The sequence below is a fragment of the Muntiacus reevesi genome, chromosome 2 (genome assembly GCF_963930625.1).
Source record: "Muntiacus reevesi chromosome 2, mMunRee1.1, whole genome shotgun sequence".
Taxonomy (NCBI): domain Eukaryota; kingdom Metazoa; phylum Chordata; class Mammalia; order Artiodactyla; family Cervidae; genus Muntiacus; species Muntiacus reevesi.
Genome location: NC_089250.1, coordinates 215,357,261 through 215,383,076, shown reverse-complemented (window position 1 = coordinate 215,383,076; position 25,816 = coordinate 215,357,261). Strand labels below are relative to the sequence as shown.

The 25,816-nt window shown below is 43.4% G+C and overlaps 1 protein-coding gene and 1 pseudogene across 1 annotated transcript in view; one reads left to right on the top strand and one right to left on the bottom strand.

The window, feature by feature from the left end:
• Positions 1 to 2,552, bottom strand: part of ST3GAL2 (ST3 beta-galactoside alpha-2,3-sialyltransferase 2) — a 48,814-nt gene extending 46,262 nt beyond the window's left edge. Inside the window, exon 1 of the mRNA XM_065924984.1 lies at positions 2,334 to 2,552. The gene's annotated coding sequence lies outside the window, so the exon portion shown is untranslated. The remainder of the gene's footprint in view (positions 1 to 2,333) is intronic.
• Positions 2,553 to 7,264: 4,712 nt separating this feature from the next.
• Positions 7,265 to 9,189, top strand: LOC136158605 (S-adenosylmethionine decarboxylase proenzyme pseudogene; annotated as a pseudogene).
• Positions 9,190 to 25,816: the final 16,627 nt, after the last annotated feature.

The following is a 25,816-nucleotide window of genomic DNA, read 5'->3' as shown; positions in this document are numbered from 1 at the left end:
CTTGAATCAGAAACGTCTGGGGGTGGGGCCCAGCAAACTGCGCCTTACACAGCTCTTCAGGGGGATTACTGAACACCTACCCTGTGCCAAGGACCGAGCTGTGGGGTGGTATTTCAGAAACGAGGACACATCTGAAGAATTTCCACAGTCTAACAGCCGGCGGGGTGCGGGGGGTCAAAATCAAGTACACAATACACAAGGCAGGATGGCGTATAGAACAAGGCAAAGGAATCAGCTTCTCACCCCTCTCGCCAGCTCCTCCTCCCCCAGCCAGCTCTTCTCTTTCTATGTTGGCAAGGGGGAACTCCAATTCAAGGAAACGCGCCCCCCACCCCCAGGCTTCTCTTTGAGACTCCTCATAACTGCAGGTAGTTTTCAAAATAAGAGTGATCCTCACCCTGAGGCATCATTCAGGTCCAGAGGTTTGGCTTGTGGGGAAACGGACCATGAGGCCACAACCAGTGGTTCTTAGCAGCTGAGAAACTGACCCCATGCGGGGTCTGGGCTCGGAAAGTTCCTAGAGGGCTGTCAGCATGCCACAGTATATCAGGGCACTGCACTCCCGTGCAGGTCACTCCCACAGGCTCCTGGCAAGCTCACACGGTGAGCGCAGATGCAGACACAAGCACGCACACAGACAGCTGGCCCCCTGGCCTCCCTGCCTCCATTCTCAAGTTACAGCGTTAAAGATGTCCTATTCACAGCCAAGGGGGAGGGATGAGAGAGGGGGTGCTGAAGCAGGGAACCATCTGGTTCAGATCAAGATTGCTCATTCAGGACCCCAACGGAACTCCCAGAGCCTGCCTTCATGATGGCTCACAGATTTCCCTCCCTCTCCCAACTTCCCACTGGGAAACTGAAAACTGGGCTAGGAAGGGATGACCCACAGGCAAATCTGCCGAAGGAAGATAAAACAAAACTAAACCAAAAAAACACAAAACTGATACAGGCAAGTCTCCACCACCTCTCTGAGCCCTGGCTCCCTCTTTCCTTCAAACCCTGAATACCACGAATAAACTTGAGATCACCACCTACAGTCACTACATTTTCCTCCACAAAGAGCTCAGGGGGCACCTAGCAGGCATCCTTCCTTTTGCCGGCAACCATCTCCAAAGTTAGCAGCAGAAGCAAGATAAGGGTTAGGGGTGTGGTCTCCCAGACTTCTCTTATGCTGCCATCTCCACCAGTGTGGGAGGTTCCCTCCATCTCTGAGGGATGGTGGAGTCCACCACGCATAACGACGAGAGAAAGAAATGACCAACCAGCTTCCAGACAACTGTCCCAAAGACAAGATGGGAGTGTGCAGCACTGGCTAGGACTGACTGACGCAGGGACTCCAGAGTGCCCTGAGCCCCCTCGGCAGTTTTAGCTGGAAGAGGCTGCCACTCCCTTCCCACCACCAGCACCTCTCTCCTTTCCCCCCAACACCACCTTAGACTCTGTTCTTCAGTGTTTCACTGTAGCTGTAAAGCAGAAGGCAAGATGGGAGATGGATGCAGTTGGCAAAAAATAGAAATCAAATGGCTAACTTGAGTAAAGGAGTGATGGGTGGGGGACTCTACAGGCAAAGGAAGCCAGAAATTAAATACAGGAAGGAGGAGGGGGAAACAAGTGGGAGAACGGGGAAAGGGAGACTAAACCGAGCTCAGCACGGAGCTGCGGCAGGCAACTGGGAAGTTTGGTCCAGTCACAGAGGAATAACTGAGGAAAGAAATGACTCTTTCATGCCAAGGCAAGGGCTCAGACCAGCCCGACAGGGCTGGGGCATGGACTTGGCCAAGTTCCTGGTTCACTGTGCCAAGCCTTGGTTTCTCCAAAGTGGGAAGGAGGTCAGGCTGTTAGGTCTCATCAGAGAGAACTGGGCCACTGTGGATGGCTCGGGGGCAGTGCCAGGTAGGGAAAAGAGGAGAGAGCTGCTGATGGTGCAAAGAAAGCCTGTGGCCAGGAGGAGCGGAGCGAGGGTCCCCAAGGGGTGCACAGGCCAGAAGCGCGCGCGGGGCTGGGGGTGCGAACTAGGCAGTGGGCTGAAGTCGGGACTGGGGCACGGAGCGCTTCTTGGGCTGGGGTGGGGGGCTGGGGACTGCCACCACGGGTTGGAAGAGCCGCGCGTGGGAACTGCTGGAGGTGCAGGAGCAGAAGGCGGGCAACCGGGAGGGAGGCCAGGGTAAGAGAACCACCGCCCGCACGGCGAAGCCCAGCGCCCCGACCCAGGGGAAGTTAACGGGGTGGACCGGGAGGATCTGGGCCGCTGGTCGACCAACTGCCCGAGCGGAGGGGGTTCGTGGCAGCAAGGGGCCCGGGGCGCCTCACATCCCGCCCGCCCGACCGCGCACCTCAGTCAGCTCCCGGCGCCGCGCGGGCCATGCTCGCCGCTACCGCCGCCGCCGCCACCGCCGATGCAGAGAAAGCCGCCGCCGCCGCCAGCGTCCGGACCCGTTAGCTCAGCGGCTCCCCAGTCCGCCCGCGGCGGGCCAGTCCCGCCCTTGCCCGCCCGGAGCGAGCCGCCGCCGCCGCCGCCGCCGCCTCAGCCCGGCCCCTCCCCCCACCCAGCCTGACTGGAAGGGAAGGGTGGGGGCGGGGGGCGGGGGGGCGAGGGCCCCCTCCCCACTCACATCCTCCGGCCCTGCCCCGCCCCCTCCCCCGCTCGCCTAGTCATCCTGGGAAATGGAGTCCAGCGCGCGCCGCTCCGCCAGGAGAGCCCGACATGCGGAACTACTACTCCCAGAAGACAGCGCGCCAGTCCGCGCGCTTGTGGGCTTTGTAGTCCCCCAGGGGCTCGGGACGTCTACAGCGCGGGTGGGGAGGGGGATGCGAGGTTTCCACTCCGTGAGGCCGGGGTACCGACGGCGGAGACAGGATGTGGGGTCTGCGACGCGCTGTGCCGGGGCTGAATACCTGGACCTCGAGGGGGGCACCCAGCAGTGGAGGATGCCTCTCACACGGCTGTGGTCCGCTGCAGCCGCGCAGGGCTGCAGGCGAAGCCTCTATCTAGCCCGAGAGCCTCACGCTGGGGACGGTTACCATTCGCGCGGAAAGAGCCTTGACCTGAGGCTAGCTTGGCTTCATGCCCGGGTTCCGCAAGCCGGAGCTGCGGTGAGGCCGCTGCGCTCAGGCGGGAGAAAAGAGGTCACCCCACGTGGGCGTGGGGTTTTCCCTACCTGGAAAAGGGGGGCCGAGTGTCTCTCGGTTTCCTGGAGCGCTCACCCCCCTGGGGACCTTATATTGATAATTCCAGTCCCACCCACTCTCTTTCTAGCTGACGCCCTTAGCTCCCAACTGTTTAGGGCAAAGTACACACATAGGGCAAAGTATTACCCATTTTAAATATTTTTCTATGTCTTCTCTTAGCACGTGCTTTCCCCAGTTTCCAGATCTACCTCAAATTGTTATTGAAACGCCCGGTTGCCCTCCAAGCTTTATCCGTTCTGGCAGAGGGAGGCCTGTAAGTCGCTGGTTCTCTAACAGGCGTCTATCAGATTCTCCTGGAGAGTTTGTTTAAACATTGCTGACCGATACCTCTCCCGTTGCTGTTGCTTTAACTCCAGGGTGGCTCTGAGAGTTTTCCTTTCTAACACGTTGTCATTAGATGCTGGTTTGAGGAACCACTTTGAGAACCCCGCCTGTTGGCGTTTGTTGGCTAGAGTTCTGGCATTGTCCTTCAAGAACAAGCCTGGTGTGGGATAATATGAGCCTTAGAAAAGTCAGGCCATAGAAAGTGGGGTTTCAGGCTAGTTTAGCACAAAAAAAGTTCTTTTTAATTTAAATAAATCAATCAGTTGATGCAGTAAAAGGAAAATACTATATGAACCTGAGGGCTTCTCTCATATCTCAGCTGGTAAAGAATCCGCCTGCAATGCATGAGACCCTGGTTCGATTCCTGGGTCAGGAAGATCTCCTGGAGAAGGGCTAATCTAGTATTTTTGGACTTTCATGTGGCTCAGCTGGTAAAGAACCCACCTGCAGTGCGGGAGACCTGGATTTGATCCCTGGATTGGGAAGATCCCCTGGAGAAGGGAAAGGCTACCCACTCCAGTATTCGGGCCTGGAGAATTCCATGGACTGTATAATCCATGGGGTCGCAAAGAGTCAGACATGACTGAGTGACTTTCACTTTCCACATGAGCCTGAATGATGTCCCAGTCCTTAGCCCTTAGCATTCTCTTCAAAATTGGTAAGGTTTTCTGTTTCAAAGGCGAGCTTGTTGGGTGTGGTGCTACTCCCCAAACTATGGGATTGAGATCTCAAACTTCTAGGATAAGATCAGCTCCATAGAATCCTCTGCTTCCAGGTGTTCTATGACCTATAACAGGCTGGAGGATTGAGAGGTGGGAAGGTGGATTCTTGACTTGTCAGATATCTGAAAGTGATTCTCACACCACACCTTACCTGGGTAGACCCTTAACCACCTGCTATCCTGATGTTCTGGGAGCTATAGAACTCCATGGGGAAACTTGGTCACCTTCACCCTCTGGCACGATCTCAGACCCTTTCAGCTGTGAGATGATCAAGTTCTCTGCTCCACCAAACTCTAACCAGGCTCCTGTAGGCCCTCTTCTCCAGAATGTCTCAACCTTGGCCTATAAAAACTATACTCTTGGTTAGGATTCCGTTGGTCCACTGCAGTTCAATCCCTAGTCAGGGAACTAAGATCACATCCCACATGCCACACAGCACAGTCACAAAACCACCCCCACAAAACCAAAAAACTGTACTCCCAACACAGATGACTTTATCCACCCTCCTCCTTGGTGGTTCAGACAGTAAAGAATCTACCTGCAGTGCAGGAGACCAGGGTTTGATCCCTGAGTTGGGAAGATCCCCTGGAGAAGGGAATGGCTACCCACTCCAGTCTCCTTGCCTGGAGAATTCCATGGACAGAGGAGCCTTGCAGGCTACAGTCCATGGGGTCACAAAGAGTTGGACATGACTGAGGACTGAGTGACTAACACACACAACCTCCCCCCACATTAAAAGACTTAAACACAGCAACATAGTTTCTAACATCTCAAGGCCTCATCCCTGGGATGACTCTACCCCCCCTTTAAAGTGCCTGCCTGATAAAGCTCAAAAATTTACTGTTTATTCTAGCCAATACCAGTTGTAATTACCCCCCCACCCCTTCTTAGAGCGTTTACTAAAAAGGCTTACAGTTGTGACTTCTTCTTTCCCTTTAAGGTGTGCATCAAATGTATATGTGTTACGTGTCTTTCTCAAGGACCTGAAAGCCATTCCTTTGGAATATAATCACTGGAAAGAAAAGGGCCTCTGTGGGAGGGTAAAATCCTAGCTTCAATGCTTGCCAGCTAACAGATACAGCTGACCTAATCAACATGTACACTGACCCACCCTTTGTAGTTTTCACTTCTCTGCTCACCTCCCTCCATACTTTCTCATTCTCCCTGTAAAAGCGCCCAGTCACCTCTGTGTAAATCCAAGTTGCAGTGTATATCGATAATATATTGGTTAAAATCTGTGCTTACCACTTTAGTTCCTGCTTTGTTTATTTGTCAATTATTAAGATTTTTTGTTAGTTAACTATTAAGATGTTTTTATCTTTGACAAAATGGATATGAGTGTTGGGCCCTGGGGCCCCAGGCTCCAGCCTTCCTCCCATCCACCAAAGGCCAAAGGGTGAGTTATCACTAGGTCCTTGGGCACGTAGCCCAGAGGACACCAGGGGTGTCAGACCCTGACTAATGTTGACCCCTCTGTTGAACTCTTGAATGCTTTTCTGTTTTTTAATTTTTGATTTGTGTCCCTGTCACAGACTATAGTGCTTGCGTGCTCCATCGTGTCTGACTGACTCTTTGCGACCCCATGGGCTGTACATGGCCCGCCAGCCTACTCGGTCCATGAGATTCTCCAGGCAAGAATACCGGAGTGGGTTGTCATTTCCTATTGCAGGGGATCTTTCCAACCCAGGGATCGAACCTGCGTCTCTTGCATCTCCTGCATTGGCAGGCAGATTCTTAACCGCTGGGCCACCTAGGAAGCCTGTCACAGACTACAGGGGGCTCAGCAATCCACATACAACTCCATGCTCTGCCCCTAAGACCAGCTGCCAGGCCCTTCCTGTAAGGACTTTGCATCTGCAATGGCAACTTTCCCTCACGGGCAGAAGGGAATGAGTCTTTTTGAGTTTACACCCATCACCCAAATGTCTGTTAGCAGATTACCTGGGGAGAATTACGATGTCATTTCATGGGCAGCGCAGAGAACTTCTCTATCCCTCAACTCCAACAGGAGCTCCCATCAGCACCCAGCCACCTCCCAGTTAGACATCAGATTGGTTTTTACCCATTTCCTCTTGCAGGTTGTGTTTTCCTGTCCTCTCCACCCATCCAAATTCTGCCTGACTGTTCAAAGTCTGCCTTGAGTTTTCCTTCTGCCTCAGGGTTCTCCCCAACCGCCTCAGCTGCACAGCCACCCCAAACGTCACCCCTGGTGTAGCACTTGAATTTGCTTCATTGACTTAAAAGCCTACCTCTGCTGGTGAGCATCCACAGCAAGGGAAGCAGTGGAACAGGAAGTGGGGGAGACAGAGGAGCCATCCTTTGCTTTGGAGGCAAGCTGCTACTAAGTAGCAGGATGCAAAGAGGCGGTGCCTCCCTCCCTCCCCTGCTTTCTGGTTGACCTGGTGGTGGCAGCTCCCACACCTAATGGTCTGCGGTGACCCAGAGCAAACTACACAGTTCTGTGATCTGTAAAATGGCAATAACAACAGAATGGCCATAATAACAGACCCTTCTTGTAGAGTTGTTATAAAGAGTAAATGAAGAGGAAAAAAAAAAAACATACAATGATGCTGGATAAAAAGACTGTCAAAAAGAAATCAGGTCAACCTGTATATTTAACGTGATCACAGTACAAATACCAGCAGCATTTGTTTTGTTTTTTTGGAGAGGGAGGAAGAGGAACAGGTCAGTTTATTTTAAAAATTCATTTGGAGGGCTTCCCTGGTAGTCCAGTGGGCAAGAATCTGCTTTGCAATGCAGGGGACATTGATTAGATCCCTTGTCAGGGAAGATCCCACATGTGGAGCTAAGCTCGAGCTCCACAACTACTAAGCCAGCACACTACAGCCCGCAAGCCACAGCTCCTGAAATGCCCGTGCCCGTGCCCGTACACTGCAGTGAGGAGCCCGAGCGCTGCAGTAAGGACCCACCACAGGCAATGGATAAATATATCTTTTAAAAAATGCATTTGAGGCTCCCACAGTATGGCCGGCGACATTAGCTAGCGCTCGCTCTACTCTCTCAACGGGGAAACAGCGGACTACAAGAGACTGAGCTGTATCTGCCTCTATTTCCAACAGACTCACGTTCAACTTTCGCTCACCCACACACACAAAGCCGGGAAAATTTTATTAATCCTTTTTTTAAAAAAGTTAATATAAAATTATAGCAAAAAAAAAAAGGAACCTGAACTTTAGTAACACAGCTGGAACAATCCGCAGCGGCGGCGGCGGCGGCGGGAGAAGAGATTTAATTTAGTTGATTTTCTGTGGTTGTTGGTTGTTCGCTAGTCTCACGGTGATGGAAGCTGCACATTTTTTCGAAGGGACCAAGAAACTGCTGGAGGTTTGGTTCTCCAGGCAGCAACCCGACGCAAACCAAGGATCTGGGGATCTTCGCACCATCCCAAGATCCGAGTGGGACATACTTTTGAAGGATGTGCAATGTTCAATCATAAGTGTGACAAAAACTGACAAGCAGGAAGCTTATGTACTCAGTGAGAGTAGCATGTTTGTCTCCAAGAGACGTTTCATTTTGAAGACATGTGGTACCACCCTCTTGCTGAAAGCACTGGTTCCCCTGTTGAAACTTGCTAGGGATTACAGTGGGTTTGACTCAATTCAAAGCTTCTTTTATTCTCGCAAGAATTTCATGAAGCCTTCTCACCAAGGGTACCCACACCGGAATTTCCAGGAAGAAATAGAGTTCCTTAATGCAATTTTCCCAAATGGAACAGCATATTGTATGGGACGCATGAATTCTGACTGTTGGTACTTGTATACTTTGGATTTCCCAGAGAGTAGGGTTATCAATCAGCCAGATCAAACCCTGGAAATTCTGATGAGTGAGCTTGACCCAGCAGTTATGGACCAGTTCTACATGAAAGATGGTGTTACTGCAAAGGATGTCACTCGTGAGAGTGGAATTTGTGACCTGATACCAGGTTCTGTCATTGATGCCACAATGTTCAATCCTTGTGGGTATTCAATGAATGGGATGAAATCGGATGGAACTTATTGGACTATTCACATCACTCCAGAACCAGAATTTTCTTATGTTAGCTTTGAAACAAACTTAAGTCAGACCTCCTATGATGACCGGATCAGGAAAGTTGTGGAAGTCTTCAAGCCAGGAAAATTTGTGACCACCCTGTTTGTAAATCAGAGTTCTAAATGTCACACAGTGCTTTCCTCGCCCCAGAAGAGTGAAGGTTTTAAACGTCTTGATTGCCAGAGCGCTTTGTTCAATGATTACAATTTTGTTTTTACCAGTTTTGCTAAGAAGCAGCAACAACAGCAGAGTTGATTAAGAAACATGAAGAAAAAACGCAAAAAGAGAACACACATAGAAGGTGGTGGTGGCTGCTTTTTAGATATTGATACCAAGGGCCATGCTTTCCATAACCACCACCTTGTAGTTGCAGAAAGCCCTAGATGTAATGACAGTGTAATCATTTTGAATTGTATGCATTATTATATCAAGGAGTTAGATATCTTGCATGAATGCTCTCTTCTGTGTTTAGGTATCCTATGCCACTCTTGCTGTGAAATTGAAGTGCATGTAGAAAAAACCTTTTACTATATGAAACTTTACAACACTTGTGAAAACAATTCAATTTGGTTTACACACAGTGTAATATTTCTCCAGGTGTCATCCAAAATTCCCCACAGACAAGGCTTTCGTCCTCATTAGGTGTTGGCCTCAGCCTAGCCATCTGGGACTGTTCTATTAATTGCTGCCAGGATTTTACATCCAGTTACCTCCACTTTCTAGAACCTATTCTCTACTAATGTTATTGAAACCAATTTCTACTTCATACAGATATTTTTGCAACAGCAATTAAAGTTTTTCTTCCACGAGTCGAGTCCTCTAAGAAAACAATTGGAACTATCCATTCTGTGTATTTATATTTTAACACTGCTTCCTGTACTTGTATTACTTTGATTCCTTCCATTTACCATGGTGTCTCCCCTCCCAACCATACCCCCTCAGTAAAGCAATACACTGTTAAAAAAAAAATGCATTTGAAAAAATAATAGGTAAGGTTAGTGCCAACAACAAAAAAGATCAATTCTCAAATCTAAGAAAGACATGGAAAAATCTGTTTGAGCCAACCTGAGGACTGTTCTGCCCATCAGAGATCAAAGCAAAATTATATAAGTTCTTGAGACAAAAGGTTATTCATCAAATGACATATTGACAGTTTACAGACTCCAGATGTGCACGTTGTACAAAGCAAGTGATGTGTCATCATGACCTCTTACAAGATTAAGAAGGAAGGTTATCTCCTAAGGAGGTCTGTTTTATGCAAGTACACGATACACTCTAAAGCAGAGAGAGGAGGCCCAAATGGGCAAAGAAACGTGAATTTTATTTAATCACGAGTCAGGAAATTTTTGAAAAACTAATTGTATGAAGTAGTGAATGTCCTCTTGGATATTAAACATATTATAAACATACCTTTAGGATAGTGTAATAGATCAATAGCATAGACCTGTAAGTCTACAAATAAACTCAAATACTCACAAAAACTGACATATGGTAAAGATACATTTCAAATAAGTGAGAGGAAAGATGAATTTTTCTATAAATGGTATAGGGACAGTTGGAGAACCATCTGCTCAAATATTAAGTTAACGCTGGATCTAGTAAAAAAAAATCACCAATGGCTACCAATATGAAATATGAAGACAGATAATGGACCCCTGATGGAAGTAAAATATGCAGAAAGTAGTGGTGAAAAAATAAATCACCCCAAATCTGACAACTACCAATGTACAGAAAGCACAGGTGTTTGAGAGGAATGTTTTATTTGAAACTATGGGGATGCAATCTAAAAAATTCAGTGAGAAACTGTATAGGACAAATGACACAATTTCTTCAATGAATACATTGAAAAAAAAATTTAAGACAGAGGAGAATCTATAAATTAAAACAAGCTACATTAACCAACTGCAATGTACGGACTTTGTTTGACTCCTAATTCCAACAAACCGAAAAAAATTACATGAGAAGAGGGGAAGTTTGAATACAAGCCATTGGATATTGAATAATAATTATTCATTTAAGTGTATTAATGGTATTATGGTTAGTTTTGTGTGTGTGTGTGTGTGTGTGTGTGCTTAAGAGACTACATTTAGTGATATATACTGAAAGTTTATTTATGAAATGATGTCTGAGGTTTGCTTCAAAATAATTCAGTGTTGGGGTAAAGGTATAGACACAAGGCTGGCTAAATTGGTAATTGTTGAACCTGGGAGACCAGATGGTCACTTGGAGTTCATTTTAACATTTTTTTTTTCTACTTTTGCATGTACAGTATTTAAAGTGTACATAATAAAGTGCTTCTTTTTTTTTTTTTTTTACTGAAGTATAGTTGATTTACAATGTGTCAGTTTTAAGTGTACAGCAAAGTGATTCAGTTATGCATACACATGTGTGTGCTCTGCTCAGTCATGTCCTACTCTGCAACCCCATGGACTGTAGCCCACCAGGCTCCTCTGTCCGTGGAATTTTCCAGGCAAGAATACTGGAGTGGGGTGCCATTTCCTTCTCCAGGGGATCTTTCCAATCCAGGGATTGAACATGCATCTCTTGTGCCTCCTGCATTGACAGGCAGATTCTTTACTACCTCGACCCTTCAGTTCAGTTCAGTCGCTCAGTCGTGTCTGACTCTTTTTGACCCCATGGACTGCAGCACGCCAGGCCTCCCTGTCCATCACCAACTCCCAGAGTTTACTCAAACTCATGTCCATTAAGTCGGTGATGCCATCCAACCATCTCATCCTTTGTTGTCCCCTTCTCCTCCTGCCCTCAATCTTTCCCAGCATCAGGGTCTTTACCAATGAGTCAGTTCTTCACATCAGGTGGCCAAAGTATTTGAGATTCAGCTTCAGCATCAGTCCTTCCAATGAATATTCAGGACTGATTTCCTTTAGGATGGACTGGTTGGATCTCCTTGCAGTCCAAGGGACTCTCAAGAGTCTTCTCCAAAGCCACAGTTCAAAAGCATCATTTCTTCAGTGCTCAGTTTTCTTTATAGTCCAACTCTCACATCCACATGTGACTACTAGAAAAACCATAGCTTTGACTAGATGGACCTTTGTCAGCAAAGTAATGTCTCTGCTCTTTAATATGCTGTCTAGGTTGGTCATAACTTTTCTTCCAAGGAGCAAGCCTCTTTAATTTCATGGCTGCAGTCACTATCCACAGTGATTATGGAGTCCCCCAAAATAAAGTCTGCCACTGTTTCCACTGTTTCCCCATCTATTTGCCATGAAGTGATGGGACCAGATGCCATGATCTTAGTTTTCTGAATGTTGAGTTTTAAGCCAACTTTTTCACTCTCCTCTTTCACTTTCATCAAGAGGCTCTTTAGTTCTTCACTTTCTGCCATAAGGGTGATGTCATCTGCATATCTGAGGTTATTGATATTTCTCCTAGCAATCTTGATTCCAGCTTGTGCTTCATCCAGCCCAGCATTTCTCATGATGTACTCTGCATATAAGTTAAATAAGCAGGGTGTCAGTATACAGCCTTGATGTACTCCTTTCTCTATTTGGAAACAGTCTGTTGTTCCTTGTCCAGTTCTAACTGTTGCTTCTTGACCTGCATACAGATTTCTCAAGAGGTAGGTCAGGTGGTCTGGTATTCCCATCTCTTTCAGAATTTCTCAGTCTGGTGTGATGTCAAAGGCTTTGACATCGTCAATAAAGCAGAAATAGATGTTTTTCTGGAACTCTCTTGCTTTTTCGATGATCCAATGGATGTTGGCAATTTGATTTCTGGTTCCTCCCCCTTTTCTAAATCCAGCTTGAACATCTGGAAGTTCATGGTTCACGTACTGTTGAAGCCTGGCTTGGAGAATTTTGAGCATTACTTTACTAGAGGATGAGATGAGTGCAATTGTGCAGTGGTTGGAGCATTCCTTGGCATTGCCTTTCTTTGGGACTGGAATGAAGACTGACTTTTTCCAGACCTGTGGCCACTGTTGAGTTTTACAAATTTCCTGGCATATTGAGTGCAGCACTTTCACAGCATCATCTTTTAGGATTTGAAATAGCTCAACTGGAATTCCATCACCTCCACTAGCTTCATTCGTAGTGGTGCTTCCTAAGGCCCACTTGACTTCACATTCCAGGATGTCTGGTTCTAGGTGAGTGATTATACCATCGTGATTATCTGGGTCATGAAGATCTTTTTTGTACGGTTCTTCTGTGTATTCTTGCCACCTCTTTTCAATATCTTCTGCTTCTGTTAGGTCCATACCATTTCTGTCCTTTATTGTGACCATCTTTACATGAAATGGTTGTTCCCTTGGTATCTCTAATTTTCTTGAAGAGATCTCTAGTCTTTCCCATTTTATTGTTTTCCTCTATTTCTGTGCACTGATCACTGAGGAAGGCTTTCTTGTCTCTCCTTGCTATTCTTTGAAACTCTGCATTCAAATGGAAATATTTTTCCTTTTCTCCTTTGTTTTTCACTCCTCTTCTTTTCACAGCTATTTGTAAGTCCTCCTCAGACAGCCATTGTGCTTTTTTGCATTTCTTTTTCCTGGGAGTGGTCTTGATTCCTGTCTCCTGTACAATGTCACGTGGGGGCTTTTTTCAGATTCTTTTCCATTATAGGTTATTACACGATATTGAGCATAGTTCCCGGTGTTATATAATAGGTCTTTACTGTTTACCTATTTTACGTATAGTAGTGTGTATATGTTGAGGAAGAAATGGCAACCCACTCCAATATTCTTGCCTTTAAAATTCCATAGACAGGAGGGAGGAACCAAGATGGCGGAGGAGTAGGACGGGGAGACCACTTTCTCTCCTATAAATTCATCAAAAGAATAACTGAACACAGAGCAAACTTCACAAAACAACTTCTGATCGCTAGTTGAGGTCATCAGGCGCCCAGAAAAGCAGCCCATTGTCTTCGAAAGGAGTCCTCTAGTACTCCTCTACTACTCCTTAATTTTCATTTTCAATACACTATAACCTTATAGAAAAAAAAAAAAAAAGAAGAGAAGCCCTATTTTTAAACCGAACTTCATATATATTTCTAAAATTTTTTGTGTGTGTTTTGGTTTTTGTTTTTAATATAGTATTTTTAAGAGTCTAACCTCTACTCTAGATTTTTAATTTTTGTTTTTCAGTATATGATATAAATTGTGAACATTTAAGAATCCAATATTCAGCTCCCATTTTTATTCAAGAGTGTGTTGATTATTTTCTCCCAATCTTGACTGTCTGTTTTCTACCTCAGAACACCTCTATTTCCTCCTTTTCCCTTCTCTTCCCAATCCAATTCTGTGAATCTTTGTGGGTGTCTGGGCTACGGAGAACACTCTGGGAAGAGACAACTTCGTAGATCTGTCTCTCTCCTCTTGAGTCCCCCTTTTTCTCCTCCTGCTCATCTCTACCTCCCTCCTCCCTCTCCTCTTCCTCATGTAACTCTATGAACCTCTCTGGGTGTCCCTAACGGGGGAGAATCTTTTCACGATTAACCTAAAAGTTTTATTATCAGTGCTGTATAGTTGGAGAAGTCCTGAGACTACAGGAAGAATAAAACTGAAATCCAGAGGCAGGAGACTTAAGCCCAAAACCTGAGAACACCAGAAAACTCCTGACTACATGGATCTTTAAGTAATAAGTGACCGTCCAAAAGCCTCCATACCTACACTGAAACCAACCACCACCCAAGAGCCAATAAGCTTTAGAGCAAGACATACCACGCAAATTCTCCAGCAACGCAGGAACATAGCCCTGAATGTCAACATACAGGCTGCCCAAGGTCACACCTAACACACAGACACATCTCAAAACTCATTACTGGGCACTCCATTGCTCTCCAAAGAGAAGAAATCAAGTTCCACGCACCAGAACACCGACGCAAGCTTCCCTAACCAGGAAACCTTGACAAGCCATCGTCTAACCCCACCCACTGGGTAAAACCTCCACAGTAAAAAGGAACCACAGACCTCCAGAATACAGAAAGCCCACTCCAGACACAGCAATCTAAACAAGATGAAAAGGCAGAGAAATACCCAACAGGTAAAGGAACATGAAAAAGGCCCACCAAGTCAAACAAAAGAGGAGGAGATAGGGAATCTACCTGAAAAAGAATTTAGAATAATGATAATAAAAATGATCCAAAATCTTGAAAACAAAATGGAGTTACAGATAAATAGCCTGGAGACAAATATTGAAAAGATGCAAGAAATGTTTAATAAAGACCTAGAAGAAATAAAAAAGAGTCAATTAAAAATGAATAATGCAATGAATGAGATAAAAAACACTCTGGAGGGAACCATGAGTAGAATAACGGAGACAGAAGATAGGATAAGTGAGGTAGAAGATAAAATGGTGGAAATAAATGAAGCAGAGAGGAAAAAAGGATCAAAAGAAATGAGGACAACCTCAGGGACCTCTGGGACAATGTGAAATGCCCCAACATTCGAATCATAGAAGTCCCAGAAGAAGAAGACGAAAAGAAAGGCCATGAGAAAATACTCGAGGAGATAACAGCTGAAAACTTCCCTAAAATGGGGAAGGAAATAGCCACCCAAGTCCAAGAAACCCAGAGAGTCCCAAAAAGGATAAATCCAAGGCGGAGTGCCCCAAGACACATATTAATCAAATTAACAAAGATCAAACACAAAGAACAAATACTAAAAGCAGCAAGGGAGAAACAACAAATAACACACAAAGGGATTCCTATAAGGATAACAGCTGATCTATCAATAGAAACCCTCCAGGCCAGAAGGGAATGGCAGGACATACTGAAAGTAATGAAAGAGAATAACCTACAACCTAGATTACTGTACCCATCAAGGATCTCATTCAGATATGAAGGAGAATTCAAAAGCTTTACAGACAAGCAAAAGCTGAGAGAATTCAGCACCACCAAACCAGCTCTTCAACAAATGCTAAAGGATCTTCTCTAGACAGGAAATGCAGAAAGGTTGTATAAACGTGAACCCACAACAACAAAGTAAATTACAACGGGACCACACCTATCAATAATTACCTTAAATGTAAATGGGTTGAATGCCCCAACCAAAAGACAAAGATTGACTGAATGGATACAAAAACAAAACCCCTATATATGCTGTCTACAAGAGACCCACCTCAAAACAAGGGACACATACAGACTAAAAGTGAAGGGCTGGAAAAAAATATTTCACGCAAACGGAGAACAAAAGAAAGCAGGAGTTGCAATACTCATATCAGATAAAATTGACTTTCAAATAAAGGATGTGAAAAGAGACAAGGACAGTACATAATGATCAAAGGATCAATCCAAGAAGAAGATATAACAATTATAAATATATGTGCACCCAACATAGGAGCACCACAATATGTAAGGCAAACGCTAACGAGTATGAAAGAGGAAATTAATAGTAACACAATAATAGTGGGAGACTTTAATACCCCACTCACAACTATGGATATATCAACTAAACAGAAAATTAACAAGGAAACACAAACCTTAAATGACACAATGGACCAGCTAGACCTAATTGATATCTATAGGACATTTCACCCCAAAACAATCAACTTCACCTTTTTCTCAAGTGCACACGGAACCTTCTCCAGAATAGATCACATCCTGGGCCATAAATCTGGTCTTGGAAAATTCAGAAAAATTGAAATCATTCCAGTCATCTTTTCTGACCAGAGTGCAGTAAGATTAGATCTCAATTACAGGAAAAAAATTGTTAAAAATTCAAACATATGGAGGCTAAATAACACGCTTCTGAATAACCAACAAATCATAGAAGAAATAAAAAAAGAAATCAAAATATGTATAGAAATGAAGGAAAATGAAAACACAACAACCCAAAACCTATGGGACATTGTAAAAGCAGTGCTAAGGGGAAGGTTCATAGCATTACAGGCTTACATCAAGAAACAAGAAAAAAGCCAAATAAATAACCTAACTCTACACCTAAAGCAATCAGAGAAGGAAGAAATAAAGAACCCCAGGGTTAGCAGAAGGAAAGAAATCTTAAAAATTAGGGCAGAAATAAATGCAAAAGAAACTAAAGAGACCATAGCAAAAATCAACAAAGCTAAAAGCTGGTTTTTTGAAAAAATAAACAAAATTGACAAACCACTAGCAAGACTCATTAAGAAACAAAGAGAGAAGAACCAAATTAACAAAATTAGAAATGAAACTGGAGAGATCACAATAGACAACACTAAAATACAAAGGATCATAAGAGACTACTACCAGCAGCTCTATGCCAATAAAATGGACAACTTGGATGAAATGGACAAATTCTTAGAAAAGTATAACTTTCCAAAACTGAACCAGGAAGAAATAGAAGATCTTAACAGAACCATCACAAGCAAGGAAATTGAAACTGTAATCAAAAATCTTCCAACAAACAAAAGCCCAGGACCAGATGGCTTCACAGCTGAATTCTACCAAAAATTTAGAGAAGAGCTAACACCTATCTTACTCAAACTCTTCCAGAAAATTGCAGATGAAGGTAAACTTCCAAACTCATTCTATGAGGCCACCATCACCCTAATTCCAAAACCAGACAAAGATGCCACAAAAAAAGAAAACTACAGGCCAATATCACTGATGAATATAGATGCAAAAATCCTTAACAAAATTCTAGCAAACAGAATCCAACAACATATTAAAAAAATCATACACCATGACCAAGTGGGCTTTATGCCAGGAATGCAAGGATTCTTTAATATCCGCAAATCAATCAACGTAATACACCACATTAACAAATTGAAAGATAAAAACCATATGATTATCTCAATAGATGCAGAGAAAGCCTTTGACAAAATTCAACACTCATTTATGATTAAAACTCTCCAGAAAGCAGGAATAGAAGGAACATACCTCAACATAATAAAAGCTATATATGACAAACCCACAGCAAGCATCACCCTCAATGGTGAAAAATTGAAAGCATTTCCCCTGAAATCAAGACCAAGACAAGGATGCCCACTCTCACCACTGCTATTCAACATAGTGTTGGAAGTTTTGGCCAAAGCAATCAGAGCAGAAAAAGAAGTAAAAGGAATCCCGATAGGAAAAGAAGAAGTGAAACTCTCGCTGTTTGCAGATGACATGATCATCTACATAGAAAACCCTAAAGACTCTTCCAGAAAATTACTAGAGCTAATCAATGAATATAGTAAAGTTGCAGGATATAAAATTAACACACAGAAATCCCTTGCATTCCTATATACTAACAATGAAAAAAACAGAAAGAGAAATTAAGGAAACAATACCATTCACCATTGCAACAAAAAGAATAAAATACTTAGGAGTATATCTACCTAAAGAAACAAAAGACCTATACATAGAAAACTATAAAACACTGATGAAAGAAATCAAAGAGGACACAAACAGATGGAGAAACATACCGTGTTCATGGACTGGAAGAATCAATATTGTCAAAATGGCTATTCTACCCAAAGCAATCTATAGATTCAATGCAATCCCTATGGAGCTACCAATGGTATTTTTCACAGAACTAGAACAAATAATTTCACAGTTTATATGGAAATACAAAAAACCTCAAATAGCCAAAGTAATCTTGAGAAAGAAGAATGGAACTGGAGGAATCAACCTGCCTGACTTCAGACTCTACTACAAAGCCACAGTCATCAACACAGTGTGGTACTGGCACAAAGACAGAAATATAGATCAATGGAGCAGAATAGAAAGCCCAGAGATAAATCCACGAACCTATGGACATCTTATCTTTGACAAAGGAGGCAAGGATATACAATGGAAAAAAGACAGCCTCTTTAACAAGTGGTGCTGGGAAAACTGGTCAACCACTTGTAAAAGAATGAAACTAGAACACTTTCTAACACCATACACAAAAATAAACTCAAAATGGATTAAAAATTTAAATGTAAGACCAGAAACTATAAAACTCCTAGAGGAGAACATAGGCAAAACACTCTCCGACATAAATCACAGCAAGATCCTCTATGACCCACCTCCCAGAATATTGGAAATAAAAGCAAAACTAAGCAAATCAGACCTAATGAAACTTAAAAGATTTTGCACTACAAAGGAAACTATAAGTAAGGTGAAAAGACAGCCCTCAGATTGGGAGAAAATAATAGCAAATGAAGAAACAGACAAAGGATTAATCTCAAAAATATACAAGCAACCCCTGGAGCTCAATTCCAGAAAAATAAATGACCCAATCAAAAAATGGGCCAAAGAACTAAACAGACATTTCTCCAAAGAAGACATACAGATGGCTAACAAACACATGAAAAGATGCTCAACATCACTCATTATCAGAGAAATGCAAATCAAATCCACAATGAGGTACCATTACCTGCCAGTCAGGATGGCTGCTATCCAAAAGTCTACAAGCAATAAATGCTGGAGAGGGTGTGGAGAAAAGGGAACCCTCTTACACTGTTGGTGGGAATGCAAACTAGTACAGCCACTATGGAAAACAGTGTGGAGATTTCTTAAAAAACTGGAAATAGAACTGCCACATGACCCAGCAATACCACTTCTGGGCATACACACCAAGGAAACCAGATCTGAAAGAGACACGTGCACCCCAATGTTCATTGCAGCACTGTTTATAATAGCCAGGACATGGAAGCAACCTAGATGCCCATCAGCAGATGAATGGATAAGGAAGCTGTGGTACATATACACCATGGAATATTACTCAGCCGTTAAAAAGAATTCATTTGAATCAGTTCTAATGAGATGGATGAAACTGGAGCCCATTATACAGAGTGAAGTAAGCCAGAAAGATAAAGAACATTACAGCATACTAACACATATATATGGAATTTAGAAAGATGGTAACGATAACCCTATATGCAAAACAGAAAAAGAGACACAGATATACAGAACAGACTTTTGAACTCTGTGGGAGAAGGTGAGGGTGGGATGTTTCGAAAGAACAGCATGTATATTATCTATGGTGAAACAGACCACCAGCCCAGGTGGGATGCATGAGTCAAGTGCTTGGGCCTGGTGGGCTGGGAGGACCCAGAGGAGTCGGGTGGAGAGGGAGGTTGGAGGGGGGATCGGGATGGGGAATACGTGTAACTCTATGGCTGATTGATGTCAATGTATGACAAAACCCACTGAAATGTTGTGAAGTAATTAGCCTCCAACTAATAAAAATAAATAAATAAAAAATAAAATTCCATAGACAGAGGAGCCTGGTAGGCTACAGTCCATGGGTCATAAAGAGTCTGACACAACTGAGTGCGCATGTGCATACACACACACACACACACACACACACAATGTTAATCCCAAACTTCTAATTTATAATTTATAAAATGTTTTTTTAAAGTTCAGTCAGATGTGTACATCAAAAAACCAAAACCACAACAAAAACCAAGTCAACAGAAAAGTGGAAGAAAATTTTGCAATTTATATCAGGTATAAAAGGCTAATACAAAGTGTTCTGTAAATCAGTAAAATTTCCAAGGAACAATGGGACATGTAGAAAGAATACAAACAGTTCACAGAGAAGGAAACAAACATCTGTGATGTGAAAACATGAGTAGCTTCACGCTTTTTTAAAAAAATTATAGTAGGGATTTCCCTGGTGGTCCGGTGTATAAGACTTCACCTTCCAATGCAAGGGGTGCACGCTTGATCCCTGCTTGGGAAGCTAAGATCCCACATGCCCACAGCCAAAAAGCCAAAAAATAAAACAGGAGCAATATTGTAACAAATTCAATAGAATTTAAAAATGATCCACATTAAAAAAAAATCCTTTAAAAATTGTAGCAAAAAATACATAACATGCAATTTACCATCTTAGCCATTTTTAATTGTACAGTTCAGTGGCATTAAGTACATTCAAGTTGTTGTATGATAAACACTACCATTTATCTTCATAATTTCTTTGTTTTCCCAAACTAAAACTATGTACCCAAGCTATTACTCTCCACATTTCCCTCTCCTCCCAGCCTCTGACAATCACCATTCTACTTTCTGTCTCTATGAATTTGACTATCAAAGCTTGTAAGTATGAAGACAGTATTTGTCCTTTTGTGCCTGGCTTATTTCACTTAGCATAATGTTCTCAGTGTTCATCCATGTTGGGGCATTCGTCTGGATTTCCTTCTTTTTGTAGGCTGAATGATATTCTATTGTGTACACTGATATATACCACATTTTATCCATTCATCTGTTGATGGATACTTGGGTTGTTTCCATCTTTTGGCTATTGTGAACAAAGAAGCTATGAACACGGGTTTACAAATATCTCTTTGAGTTCCCAGTTTCAATTCCTTTGGATGTATACCAAAAGTGAAATTCCTGGATCATATGATAATTCTGCCTTTAATTTTTTGAGGAACCCTCATAATGTCTTCCATAGTGGCTATACCATTTTATATTCCCACCAACAGTATACAAGGATTCCAGTTCCTCCACAACCTGACACTTATTTTCTGAGTTTCACTTGTAATAATAAAAGAAATGCAAATTACAACCACACTGAGATATCATTTTTCACCTATCAGATTGGCAAAGATCAAAAAGCTTGATAGCTATCTTGGGAAGTGTATGGGGAACAAGGATTTTCGTACACTGCCAATGTGGTTGGAAATCCATACGGCCTCTGTGAAGAGCAACTTGGTAATAATGTCTTCAAATTACACATGCAAACACAATTTGACCTAGTAATTTCTAAGGAGGTATCCTATCTGCACATGTTCTTAATTACATATAGAGATGAATATTTGTCAAAGCATTGTAAGAGGAAAGATTAAAGATGATCTAAATGTTGATGATCCAGATTATAGATTAAATGAATGGAACTGGGGAAGTTTCAATTGATGGTGTCAATTGTTATCACTCCTGCTCACTTACTTCAGTTATCTCTGACACTTTGCCACCCTATAGACTGTAGCCCGCCAGGCTCCTCTATCCATTGGACTTTCCCGGCAAGAATACTGCAGTGGTTTGCTGTGACCTCCTCCAGGGGATCTTCCCGACCCAGGGAATGAACCCACGTCTCCTGCATTGTAGGAGGATTCTTTACCACTGAGCCAATGGGGAAACCCTTTTGTTATCATTGAAGTGAAGTGAAGTTGCTCAGTTGTATCCGACTCTTTGAGAGCCCAGGGACGGTAGCCCATCAGGCTCCTCCGTCCATGGGATCCTTCAGGCAAGAATACTGGAGTGGGTTGCCATTTCCTTCTCCAGGGGATCTTCCCAACCTAGGGATCGAACCCAGGTCTCCTGCATTGCAGGCAGACACTTTACCGCCTGAACCAGGCAGGGAAGCCCTTTGTTATCATTACTTCACTAGATAACAGACTTTTTTTTTTAAATTTACATCTGTATTTTATTTATTTATTTTTTCATTTATTTTTATTAGTTGAAGGCTAATTACTTTACAATATTGTAGTGGGTTTGTCATACATTGACATGAATCAGCCATGGAGTTACATGTATTCCCCATCCCGATCCCCCCTCCCACCTCCCTCTCCACCTGATCTCTTTGGGTCTTCCCAGTGCACCAGGCCCTAGCACCTGTCTCATGCATCCAACCTGGGCTGGTGATCTGTTTCACTACAGATAATACACATGCTGTTCTCTCGAAACATCTCACCCTCACCTTCTCCCACAGAGTCCAAAAGTCTGTTCTGTATATCTGTGTCCCTTTTTCTGTTTTACATATAGGGTTATCATTACCATCTTTCTAAATTCCATATATATGTATTAGTATGCTGTAATGATCTTTATCTTTCTTGCTTACTTCACTCTGTATAATGGGCTCCAGTTTCATCCATCTCATTAGAACTGATTCAAATGAATTCTTTTTAACAGCTGAGTAATATTCCATGGTGTATATGTACCATAGCTTCCTTATCCATTCGTCTGCTGATGGGCATCTAGGTTGCTTCCATGTCCTGGCTATTATAAACAGTGCTGCGATGAACATTGGGGTGTACGTGAATAACATACTTTTGAAGGATGGGCTTTTGTAGGTCCAAACAGACCTTCCAGAAATATTGATCAGATTAACTATTTCTTAGCCTCTGGCAGAACTAAGTTGTCAGACAACTCAGCAAGATAAACTGGTTTATCTACAGAAGGTCATCCACAGAATGTGTACTACATATTATGTGCAAAGCACACTGGTAGGCACTGTGAAAATGACTGAAATTGAAAAATTGAACCCTATCTTCTCGGAGCTTGAAACCTTGTGAAGCACTCTGACAGACCTTAAAAGTATTCAACTTTTTTTAAAGTGTACTTTCAATAATATCAATGGAGACCATTGATCTGGTGTAAAAACTAAGACTCAGCTCAGAGAAACTGTATATTAACAGTCCCAGGGGTTGAGACTTTAAGCTCTCACTGCCAAGGGTGTGGGTTCAATCCCTGGTTGGGGAGCTAAGATTTCTGCAAGCCGCAGGCATGGCCTGAAAATAGGATTCCTTAACATGTTTGTGAAATGCTTTATAGCTTATCCTAGAGGTTCCCCATGCAAATAGGAATTGTTTTTCCCTAGCTCTGTCTCTGTCCACTGAGAAGACCTGGGAGCAATGACACCCCATGAGCAACAAGCACACTAAATGTGTGTGTGTGGTGTTGTTTTTTTTTTTAACATTTTCTGTCTGTGTGGCATGTAGGATCTTAGTTTCCCAACCAGGGATCAAACCCAAGACCCCTGCAGTAAAAATGCAGGGTCTGAACCACTGGACTGCCAGGGATGTCCCTCAGTGCTTTTTTTTTTAAAATTAAGGTGAAATTCACAGAACACAAAATTAACTTTATAAAGCATACAATTCAGTGTATTTAGTGCATTCACAATGTCTAGAAACCAGTACCTCTAGTTCCAAAACCTTTTCATCACCTCACAAGAAAACGCTGTACCCATTAAGTGATCACTCTCCATTCTTACCACCCCCAGTCCCTGGCAACTGTTAGCTTGCTTTCTGTCTCTATGGATTTAACTATTTTGAACACTTCATATAAGTGGAATCATAAAATATTTAGTAATTTTTGCCTGAATTATTTCATTTTGCATATTTTTGATTCATCCATGTTGGAGTATGCATTATTCTTTTTATGGTTGAGTAGTATATCATTGTATAAATATATATATATATATATATGTATGTATACACACATTTTGCTTACTCAGTCTATTTATTTTAAAGTTGTGGTAATAAAATAAACCCATTTACCTTTATTTAATGGATCTGTACCTCTTCTGAAGCAACACTTGGTAACATCCTATGTTGTTGTTTAGTTGCTAAGTCGTGTCTGACTCTTTGTGACTCCATGGATTATAGCCCACCAGGTTCCTCTGTCTATGGGACTTCCCAGGCAAGAATACTGGAGTGGGTTGCCATTTCCTACCATATACTACTATTAATATATAATCACATCCTATAGAATATATATATACACATATATGTATATATGTACATCCTAGAGCAAATATATAGATACATACACATTCTAGAGCAGCACTCTTTGGAAAATACTGCATAAGATATTTGGCAAAGGCAAGTCAGGCTTTGGGGAAGATGGCCACTTAATGATAAAGTACACTTAATAGTTCTCCAGAGAGGGTTACCTATTTGGTTATCCTATCAGGTCTGGATTTATATAAAACCATACCAGGGACTTCCCTGGCAGTCCAGTGGTTAGGACTCGATGTTTCCACTGCAGGGACCATTCCTGGTCTGGGAACTAAGGTCCCATAAGTCACATGGAGTGGCAAGGAAAAAAGAAGAAAAAATAATCAGCTGTTTCAATTCTCCTTGAAAGACCAGTAGGAGAGTTTAATATCCTCTTCTCATCTTCATCATCTAACTCCCTTCTCTTCAGCAGTTCCCCTGCAGTAAACGCTCTTGGTTATATGCTTTCACAGGGATGGACCACCCATTCCCCAGCTGTCATGAGTGCTGGCTGCTAGCTGACCCCTTCTCCGGAGAATTGTTATCAGTCCCTGTGAGCTGCTTTGTCTGGAGATGCCCAGGAAATTTCGCTCCTCTTCCCTACTTCCCCCTGGCCCACCCATAGCCGATGAACAACTGATGTGGGGTACAAAGTCCAGATCCCTTGTTTCTAAAATAAACCCTGTGGTGCATTTTATGCTCCTGAGATCCCCAGAGGATGAGACTGAGGCTAGACTTAGCTGAACCATCTTTGCCTGGCTTCTTCCCCTGCCTTATTCTGTCTTCCTCACTACCCTAAAAAATCACTCGCAGAAGAATCCCTTTCTCTGGTTCTGCATCTAGGGAACTTAGCCTAAGATATCCCTGGGTAGCCCTGACTCCCAGAGGGATTTCCTGCTACCAGTGGCAGCCACTCATCTCATGCAGGGTCCTGCAGATTGCAACTCCTCCAAGAAGCCTTCCAGTCTTGCACCCTCACACTCTGACAGCATGTTTAATAAGGAAGTGGGACGCCTACTTGGGCTACCCTCATAGCTCAGTTGGTAAAGAATCTGCCTGCGATGCAGGAGAACCCAGCTTGATTCCTGGGTTGGGAAGATCCACTGGAGAAGGGATTGGCTACCCACTCTAGTATTCTTGGACTTCCCTTCTGACTCAGCTGGTAAAGAATCTGCCTGCAATGCGGGAGACCTGGGTTTGGTTCCGGGGTTGGGAAGATCTTCTGGAGAAGGGAAAGGCTACCCACTTCCGTATTTTGGCCTGGAGAATGCCATGGACTGTATAGTCCATAGGGTCGCAAAGAGTCAGACACGACTGAGAGACTTTCACTTCACTTCACTTCTGGATACCTTCTCTGTGCCAGGCACTGTGCCAGACCGTTAGGCAAATACTATTGTATTCTTACAGAGGAAGAAACTGAAGCTCAAAGAATCTGAGTGGTTTCCTCACACTGTCAGAAAGTGATGAGAACTGGAAAGGATTTGTCTGATTCCAAACCCTAGAATCTATCCTATATTATAACATCAGATTTTTTTTTTTTTTTAACGGCTCTGTCTACCCCAGATCATGGGGGTGGAGAGCTACACGTTTTTGTGTCTGCTGCTGACAGATAAAGTACTGAGGACTTTATCTCATTAAAAAAACCTCTGTGAATGTGTTTACTAGTGGCCTTGGAGCCCGACCCAGTGAGCCTGCCTGCCCTAGGATGTGGGGTGAAGCCCTTGGCCTCTGAGCTCTTTGGAGCTCACTGTTTTCGTTGAGCCACCCCCAGGGCTGCAGCTGCAGGCACCCCTTCCTTCTCCTCCACTGCAGAGTGCGGTCTGCTTTGCTAGGAACAGCTTTCCTGGAGGCCTCCTGTGTTCACAGGAGAAGGAGCAGGTGCTGAAGTGAAGGAAGGAGGAGGAGACCTGGGCCAAAGGAAGAGAGGGGGTGACTCTAGGGGGAGAAAGAGGGATGGAGAGAGGTTTGCGGAGGAAGTGGGCGAGTGGGAGCTGAGCAGCGGACTGCTCTTTATTCATTCCATCATTCAACACATTGTTTTAACCACGGATGATGTCCCAGGCATGTTCCAGTGACTGAGGATACAATAGGGAACAAACCACAGATCCAGCTTTAAGGGGGCCGTGTGGGAATAACAGTAATAGTCACAACAAGGGTTAGTAATTTTGGAGCATTTACTATGGA